The sequence below is a fragment of the Styela clava genome, chromosome 10, assembly GCF_964204865.1.
Source record: "Styela clava chromosome 10, kaStyClav1.hap1.2, whole genome shotgun sequence".
Lineage (NCBI taxonomy): Eukaryota > Metazoa > Chordata > Ascidiacea > Stolidobranchia > Styelidae > Styela > Styela clava.
In genome coordinates, this window is record NC_135259.1 from 12229148 (window position 1) to 12238992 (window position 9845).

Here is a 9845-nt window from a genome sequence, read left to right on the forward strand (position 1 = left end):
GCAGCCTCCTACGTATCTACAGCATGTCCAGAGCCTTCAACATTGCGAGGCATTATGAATGCGATTAAAAAATGTTGGATTGAAATTGATACAAAAATAGCTTGATGTTGCAGTAAATTTTCTTTGACTCCGCATTTCGGTGTATCAACTAGTTTTCAAAACATATATACTAAGTCAAGGTAATGAAAGTAGCGCAGACACAAAATGATGAGATCCTAATTGAAGACAATCAAAATATTGAAAATGTAGAAGATTTCAACTACCTGGGTGCAGTTTCCACAAACAAAGTAGATGACACCAAAGTAGCAAGACAACAATGATTGCGCTAACTAATATCTGGAAAGTAAGATCCATTTCACAATGCATAAAAGCTGACTTCTGCAAGTGTCGTTATTTTCAATAGCAACATATGGAGCAGAATGTTTGGTATCGAAGAAAGTCGACAGGAGAAAAATTGCTGCTTTTGAATTGCGGTGCTACCGCGTAGACCCCTAAGCGTAAGCTGGGTGGATAAACGTACAAACGAAGGAGTTCTGGACCATGCCGAAGACTGCTGACATAAAAAATTGCGATTGTAGGGGACATTTGGGCAGAACAGACGCCAACAAAAGATCAGCTCGTTGGTACAATCCGTGGCAAAATAGGACGTGGAAGACCAAAACAAGAATGTCAGACAACGTGAAAGACATCGCGGATATTATCATGGCTGAGCTGCTCACATTTGCGGATAACAGGAGTCAATGGCGACGATTCGTGTCGCCGCAGATCGTCAGTGATGACCATTCCGTAAAAGAGAGAGGGTGATCCTGTGACTTTTATTTTTGATTTGCTTAGCGATTTCAAAGTAGACGATCAACTGCAATCAAGGTTTGGTTACTATATTTTGTTTTTATATTGTGATGTTTACTCGATGTATGTATGCGTGTAATATGTAACAGAACAGCATAGAACTTTTATCCGATTATCTGGACAAGACAGCACGAACGGCTGGGCACGTATGGACGTGAGTCATATTTTTTTTGCATACTATTATAGCCATATATCGACAGCATCCACTAACGGATAAAAAACGAGCAGATGAGTTTAGGAATCAATAAAATTATTTATTTTTATATTTGTTCTCCTGATAATCGCGAATTGTCGGACCAATGACATTAAACAATGTCATTGGTCGGACTTAGTTGTCCTCAACATTTCAATTGAGATAAATATTGTATAACCAGTATATAGTGCTGTAAACCCATTAACAAACAATATTTCGCAGTAATCTAAGTATGCGGTATGGCGCATCGTGCCAAGCGTTAGGAATATGGTCGCCACTTTATCTCTGGAAAATTTCGACATGCATCTCACGAAATGTGTATTTCCAAATTATAATTATTGTAAATGAAGTGTACACAGGGATCGCTTTATTATTAGATTGTTTTTGTTCATTTCTTTGTTAGTATTTTTATTGTTATAAAAAAATAGCTTCCTCATTAACTAATGGACTAATTGCTTTCAAATTTTCAGAGTTTTTAGAATTTTCAGTTGAAAATTGTATTTTTGCTAGAAGGCTATTCCTTTTATTTATTTCAAAAAATTTCTTGGCTCTATGGGATTTGTTTCTTTTATGCGTGACGTCATCAAAAGTTAAAATTTTGCATTTTGTCGCGTGACAGATTGCATACCCAGATACTTTCGTTTTGCCTTTCGTGTCCATATATTTGATCATCGCTCAAAGCAAATTTAGGGAAAATTCTCGATAGTCGTTCACGAGGTCTCAAATTTGTCATTCAATGAAAATTTAACCTTGACTCCTAACCAAAAGTGATTCTTCGTGTTAATTCGCCCTTTCTTCAAGGATGTAGTCATGTTTTACGTTTAATTCTCCCTCCCATTTGAACCCCCTAAAAATTCACACCATATTTAACTTACTTTAATTATAAATGTATTAGCGAGAGGGTAAGATATTTAGTATTTTGTGAATCAGTAAACAAACATTGCAACAACAAGATAGCGATGCTAAAATATATGGACACGAAATCCAAAAAATGGCCTATTTTTCGTACCGTATCTGCTGGTATTAATCTCCGAGTTTTGCGTAGCGTGGCGTCAAATCGAAAATGGCAATTACGCTGGGGGGATTGAAAACCGTGTGAATGGAAAACCTATGAAAAATAAAAATATAGCAAAATTCCGAATGAAATATCAGATCTTACAGTATCCGTGGACAAATTTAGAAATAATAGCCTTCTAGCGAAAAATACAATCTATAGCCACTGAAAATTTCGAAGTAATTGGACCATTTGTGAATGAGAAAAGCGATTTTTCACAACAACAAGAAGAAAAATACCAACAATATTAATAACAACAACATGATAGCAAAACGATCCATTGGTTCATTTAGTGTCCAATAATAAAAATATACAACATAAACAAAGTTGTTCGGTATAGACTGGGGAAGCGATACGACTATATATACATACGGTGGCCAGAATCAGCAACCCCCGCCCAATTCACTATTTTGTAATATGTATAAGATTATCGGTTATTTTAAGTAAATGATGTAAATAAGGGCTAATTGTTAGATATTGTCTAGTTCTTCTACACTCTACAGCAGTGTTTCCCAAGCCACGTAACATTTCGAGGTTATATGCAGTGCTCACGTACCACCTACATAAGTTACGCGCACCGAAGGCTGTCAAAAATTCCCACCTTTACATGACGTCATAATCACGTATTTGATCTGTGGTAGGTGTAATATTAAATTCAATTAAACATGGGCTAGGGCTCCACTGGTTTTCAAACAGTGGGCCATGGCCCATCTCTGGGTCACAGAAACATATCAGGTGGGCCACAAACCCATTAAAAATTGCTAGAGTTATTGATAAATTAGTTAATTAGAGTTTTTTAAAATTAGTTAAGCAGAGGTTGAGGCCCCCCCCCCCCCATTCACGGGAAGCAATTTATTCAATGTGTCGGCTGCATTTGTTTATTTTTGACTATCTGGTCGATGTATCGCATATATTTGCTCACGGCGCATCGAAAGCCTGCACGGGCGCAACGTTTCGTTTCTTCGACTTGATAGTCATCAGGGATGAAAATCCTTGCCTGCACTCCCACATAAAAGGGTAATTAGCGGTTGGAAATAGCGCGAGCCCGAAGTTTATAAGAGAACAATCTTTGTGTTTCGTCTTTGCTGTTCACAAATCAGCTTTGCCGCTCACAGTCAACTATTTAAAGCTGATGCTTTGACGAAATTTGTCATTTGGTAATTTGGTTTGGGCACAAAAATAACTTCGGTGGAAGCACCTTAGCGCTAAGGGCGAATATCGTGCGCGCATTTGACCTAGATGTTATATGTCGTCATAGTGGCGAGAAAAAAGCCGTTCCTCACCACGACGGCTTCAAAAAACTCAAAATCAACCCCACCTCAACTAAGAACTCTTTTTAGTCGATTAGAAAACAGAATGTACTCGCGTACCACTAGTGGTACGCGTACCACAGGTTGGGAACCACTGCTCTACAGGATATTTTCAGATTCAGCTATATATTTCTTGGAGCGTTGTAACCAATTCGTTACCGTAATATAGGATATAGATCCGGAGTTTGAACCTCTGAAAAGTCCATCACTCCACCAATGTTGGAATATTTTTTTTATTACAGAAGATACTCTTATTGGTAAAAATTGTCCGAGGATATCAACATTTCTTTTGGACTAAATTACTGTAGTACAACTACGGTTCTTTCATTTATATAGTTTTGGCAAAAGCTTCACATTAGAAAAGGTAACATTACACGTGATATTACTCAACATTTATAGAATTTTTCGGGTTTCACTGCAGTCATCGACTTTGCATAGGAAAACTTTGGCCACTGATATTGGCAATTACTCCCATTTATTTTGCACCCAGGAAGAAAATATTGATACATTTTTCTGATCTACGAGAATACACTGCTGCATGATATGCGAGCAAGAAAATTATAATTTCCGTTTATCCAATAATATTTATTTTTTATGGTTCTTTCTAATTCTAATCATGGAAATTTCCATTATTATGGGTTTTTGTTTATCCGTTCCACACGAGGGCACTGCTCTTTTAGCTGTTTTTCCGAAACCTTGCTCGATTATCCGGGACCGGTTGCAGTTGCACCATTTTATTTTCCGTTTCGTTCTTATCGATACAGGTATAGTAACGTTGGGATGGCCTTTGATTTCGCGAAGCATAACGGTACCGGTATATGCCTTATATTTCCATTATTACATTATAAAACTGTTTGATGTCGCCGAGACACAGGTACGGTTCTGTGGTACAGTTACCGGTGTCATACCGGTACCGTTAACTGGTTTCTCATTCCAGCATTCTGGGTTTGCAGGTTTGTGGTAAGACTTTCGAGCTGCCGAGCATAGGTCATTGTTTTTTTCTGTATTGGCAAATTGGTAAGTACGAATTCATACTTTTTTATTAGCGCATGTACCAATACAAGTAAATAGGCCTACTGCAGTTAACTTGATCGTTTTTCTTATTCCTGTAATGTGTTGTTGCTCTGTCTGTCTCTTGCTATTCTTTTAATTTTTAGCCTATAAACTCTGGAACTGATAAAAACAAATACGCAATCCGTATGGCCAGTCTCTCGGTGTAACGAATGCGTAGGAGTTGCTCTCGACATTCGCAGTGTCGTACTACTGTACTACAGTACAGATACCGTATTTTTGACTAAAAGGTCAGATAGAAAGGCAATCCATATTCTTGTATTCGAGGACATCTTGAAAATGATAAACCTTTTTTTAGATCTTGCGAGATCAGAATATGGAAAATAATACACTGCGTCGCTTATCTGCCAGTCTGCTCATGCTATTGTAGTATTGTGCCAACAAAAAAATAATTTGATTCGTGATAAAAGATTTAAATTCTTATGGGTAGCATTCCTACAAATAAACAGGGACTATTGTTAGATAGCCTTATATCTTTATATCACCATCAAAATTTGGTTCTCACGCACTTTGTCTATACTCATCATCTTACTGTTTTAGGCAGTACTGATAAACGTGGAACAAATGGTTTTGAATATTGACAACCAATAATCTCTTGTAATCAAGCTCGAGACGATTGCTGGACTTCAAAACGCAGTATGGTTTCCACGAATGATGTTCAACGACCTAAATTTCGTACAATATCCATGCTTATGTGTTTAGAAAGTTGTACTGATTTGCCAAACTGCTTTTTGTGTTATGGATTGGCAGTAGGGCACAGTTCTCTTATTCTAAGATGTCTCGACATTTGATCTGGCACGATCGCAGTTGCTTCAGATTGTGCTAAGCTTGTTTTGTAATAATTTAATCAAGTGTGACTTGCGTCAGTCATCGCGTGACTAAAATTGTAGTTTTTTGCTAAAAGCTTTTGAATGCTACAATATTTTTTTTTTCATTCGATAAGATACCGGTAGGTTATTTTTTTCTGAAAAAACTGATGCTGACGTTTTTAAGTTACACTTCCTTTTAGTTTATTGCGCAGTGCCAGTTTGTCGTATTGAGTCGATATGGGGTCCGGACTATTGTCATAAAGGAGGGGTTGGCACTCACTGTTATAATGGATTTATTGTGATTTTTATTTTTGAAATCAAAGATAGGTGCGTACTGATTGGTAATCGAATCGCTGTTCTTGTCGATAATTTAGGAGTTTTGGTTTTCTAAATGTGACATTTTATTCCATCATGAGTAGATATATCGCTAACCGACAATTCTGTAATTCAATTTTAGCATTTTCTTTAATATGCCTGATATCCATTAGACATTATAATAACTTTACAACCTTTTTGCGACTGTCTACAGCTCGAGTACATGTTACTAAATGTCAGATAAAATATGATTATTACTTATCATTTTGTTCCATCTTATAAAACAAGACAAACATTTTTATTATGGAAATATTGCAACTATTTTAATTTTCAATTCCTCAAATTTTCAAAATTCCTCATTACCTAAATAGATGGCTGGTAAATATTCAGTAAATTTGCTGTTGCAATTGCAATTAGATGAAACATTACCATAAGTGCATGATGCTATGTGTAGAATACAAGGGTGCATAGAAACAGAATTAATTTTAATATTGTCAGTAAACTGTGACGAAATTCGAAAGTCTTAATTTTGACGGTATCTATCTGCACAAATAAAAGATAATAATAATTGAGTAGCTTGTACTTCTTAGTAATAAATCGATGACTGATTATTTTGTAGATATTTTGATCATTCCCAACCATCATAGCATTTGTCCTTTACTCTACATTTACTGAATCCTCAAATGAGACTGTATTGATAATATCAGTCTTATGCAAAATTCATTATCCTCAGACCCAATCAGTACTAATCATTTAATTATCAGTCCGGTCTATCTAACCTATACTTTACTACAGTATATAAACGTAGTCGAATAAGTTACCTATTTCATGAAGATCTCTTTAGTTGATAACAAAGTTTTCAATGCTTGTTACTGTTTTAGTTGATCAAGTTATAAAAAGAGAGTTTTGAGTCTATGACTTCAATGTACCATGAGGGGCATATTAGTTGTATTTAGCCTAAACTGTTTGATGAAATGATTTTTAAGATTTTAAATAATCTATTTTTCTGGTATTCTGTGTCATTCATCTGAATTGATTTCCTTGGCTGTTGTAATTTGAATTAATTACAAAACAAATCTTTTTGAATATGAATGAACATATTAACATATATTAGTTGTCTGTCTAGTTAACACTCGTTATAACCTATTTATGTACTTACTACATAGGGATTTTAACGGATTACCTTAGTCAGACTTTATTCAGTTTACTAACAGTCAATAAAAGCTTTATTCATATTAGCATTATTATCATTTTGCTGTTAGAATTAATTTCAGACTTCTTTTATATAGAAATTTTCAAGTCTTTTCAAAGTCTCGGTAAGCTATCATTTTCTGTGTGGTTTTGTAATTTAAAGTCATAATTCACCAATTGCTTTTCTAATATTGTCAGCCAATTATTGTGTACTCTATTCATGGTTAGGCTGGCAAAAAAGGCCTTTGAATGCTATTTTGTATGTAATCAGTTTAGGAAGAAGTTTGATCACAGATAGAAATTAGTCTATCTTACTAGAGTAAATATGTACCGGTATAGAATTGTTCTTGTGGATGTTGTTGTTGCTAAGGTGTCAGCAGCCTTCCACCATTAAATGCTTTACTTTCATTATATAATGAGACATACAAATTTCTCCCGTTTTAATCTGACATTTGAATTGTTGGACATATACATACAGCTTGTGATTAATTATTTAATTTGAGCAGGTGGATCGCAATCATCAAATTAACATAAACAAACAATTTTCTCCTATGCATTTGTTTACTAATTCATACACCCAATATGAGAATTGTCCAAAATATCATTATCTCACATTTTTGTTAGAATATAAGCCATGATTGGTAGGTATTCCAAGGCAACTGCTTGGGAAATGTTAAAAATCCCCTCATTTGTAGTAAACTACAAAAGCTTTATGATTACTTTGAATATTTGCTTGAGTGGACCTACTATATATGATTATTTGGCACTCCCGTAGTGTGTGTACCAGGTTAGGGTTAGGCCATAGTTTTATTCCGATTTTCCTTATTTCAGTTCTATTACGAGTTCGGGAACTGTCTGTGTTAGCCAAGTGAATATACCCCCTTTCCATAGGTTTCAGTCCCTGTTCACAACTTAATTAGTTACCTCAATATTGGTACACACACTTCTGGAGCGCCGATTATTGGACATGAAGTGGACACATGGATCACTTTTTAAAAGTCTTGTTATTAGGGTTATTGTTGGGATAAAATCTTTTATCTTTGCAACTATTGAACCAAGTGTTTTTTAGATTTTCAGTACTTGAAGATAGAAGAAGTCGTGACGGCGCTTTCACTTTTTTTTTTGGTATTTCACCATAAATTTTACAGTTTTGTTCAAATTCAGTGCCGTGACCTCTACCAATACTAATGCATGACCTTCATGTCCATATGTTTAAACGTTGTTATCTTGTTTGTTTATAAACTTTATCTGGTTAATGTATTAAATTTGCAGTTGAAAATTATTTTAGGATTAATTGGCATAAAAGTATGGAAGGGAGGATAGATTGTTTAGCCAAGTAATGTTTCACTATCTAATGATAGTAATAATAAGCGAATACTCAGCCACTGCTTTTTAATATCCCATTCAATTTTTGTTGATGTTTTGATCATTAAATATTATTTTATCTGATCAATGTTTATTGTTGTTTCAGAGATGTTTGAGCGTTTACATTCTTTAATAATAGTGTCATATCATTTGAGAAATAAAGAGAATTAAATCTTATTTTCCTTATAATTTCATTTGTTAGGTAATGAAGTTTTTGAAATTATTTTGACTCAGGGTTTCTAATACTATGGTTTTATAATAGAAAGTATTCCAGACAATTAATCCGAATGATGTCATAATATCACTGAATATCTCATGAAATTACCGTAAATGCTCGCTTTTTATAAATACTCCTAATCATCTATATATATCTTTCATTGTACATTCTATATTAGTATTTCAACTGATTTAATTTGATGTTCCAGATTTTATGAGTAGGGCTATGCTTTGGCGGAGCAAAATAAATGTATTAACTACCGGTAATAATACCTACTCTATAACATAAAGCAATGTTTTATCTATACTTTTAGTTTTTTAACTAGTTTTTTAACTCACCCAAATTTGTAATGTGGGAAATTGTAACATTAACCTGTACATAAAGCTTGAACGCAGCATAGTATAAATAAAATAACCTTCAATATTACTGTTGTACGTATTTGCTATGAAATGTTCGATTAGTTTCTAGACTAAATAGTACAGTATTCTAGAATTCTGTTCTGCTATCTGCTTTGTTTTGTATAACTAACAATTTACTGTCTAATAAAACCGATAGAAAAAGTTGCTTGCTGGGAATGGTATTTTCTGCTTCTTCATTCGGTGTATATCAAGTTTGAAAAATATATTGAGGAGACCTAACGTTACTCATTGTTTGGCATAACTTTATCAAATTCGTATTTGATTTGCAATGGTTAACTGATGATCCCTCACACAGTTATGTGGCCGAACTTTATTTTTAGGAACAGTTTTCAAGTGCCTGTACACAACAACTGTATGGTATAAAAAAAATCGAATGAAATGCCATATGAATAAGGCAATATCCGTGCATACGTAAATTCAATATATAATCAATTTTTATATTAAACTCTTTTATCAATTGTTGTAATAAAAAACTCTTACCGGTATATCTCAATGGATCACAAATTATTGCCATTGTCAGGCGCGGGACTGCTGTTTCTCCCATTCACAAGTTTATTAGCTTTCAGAATATTGAACTTCCTGTTCAGTTGGTCTGCAAATTATAGGAATACCATAAACAAATTTAAATTGCTAACATATTATCAGCAGTTGAGTCATCATGCCAAGAGTAAACTCATCATAATTCATGTGAGGGCTGGTAAGTTACGGCATCCTCCACCATCAAGTCCATACATCTGAAAGAAATAACTGGTTAGCTATTTCCATATTCGATATGAACTGGCAACCGAAAGTGAGTCGTGGATCGGCATATGATTAAGCCGTCTTACCTCCTTCAGGATAAGTTTGAAAATTTTATCCTACAAATGTGATTTCATCTATTAGAAAAACCACTGAAAAACAGTTGTACTGTATTGTTGACGATTGTCCACTGCAACCAAAATTAAATAGGGTCCAGTAAATATGAATTCATATAGGAAATCATAATAATAATTTCATTGAAAAGGAATTTTTTTTCTAGGATATCGAAACTATTTTTCATTGGAGGCTAAAGT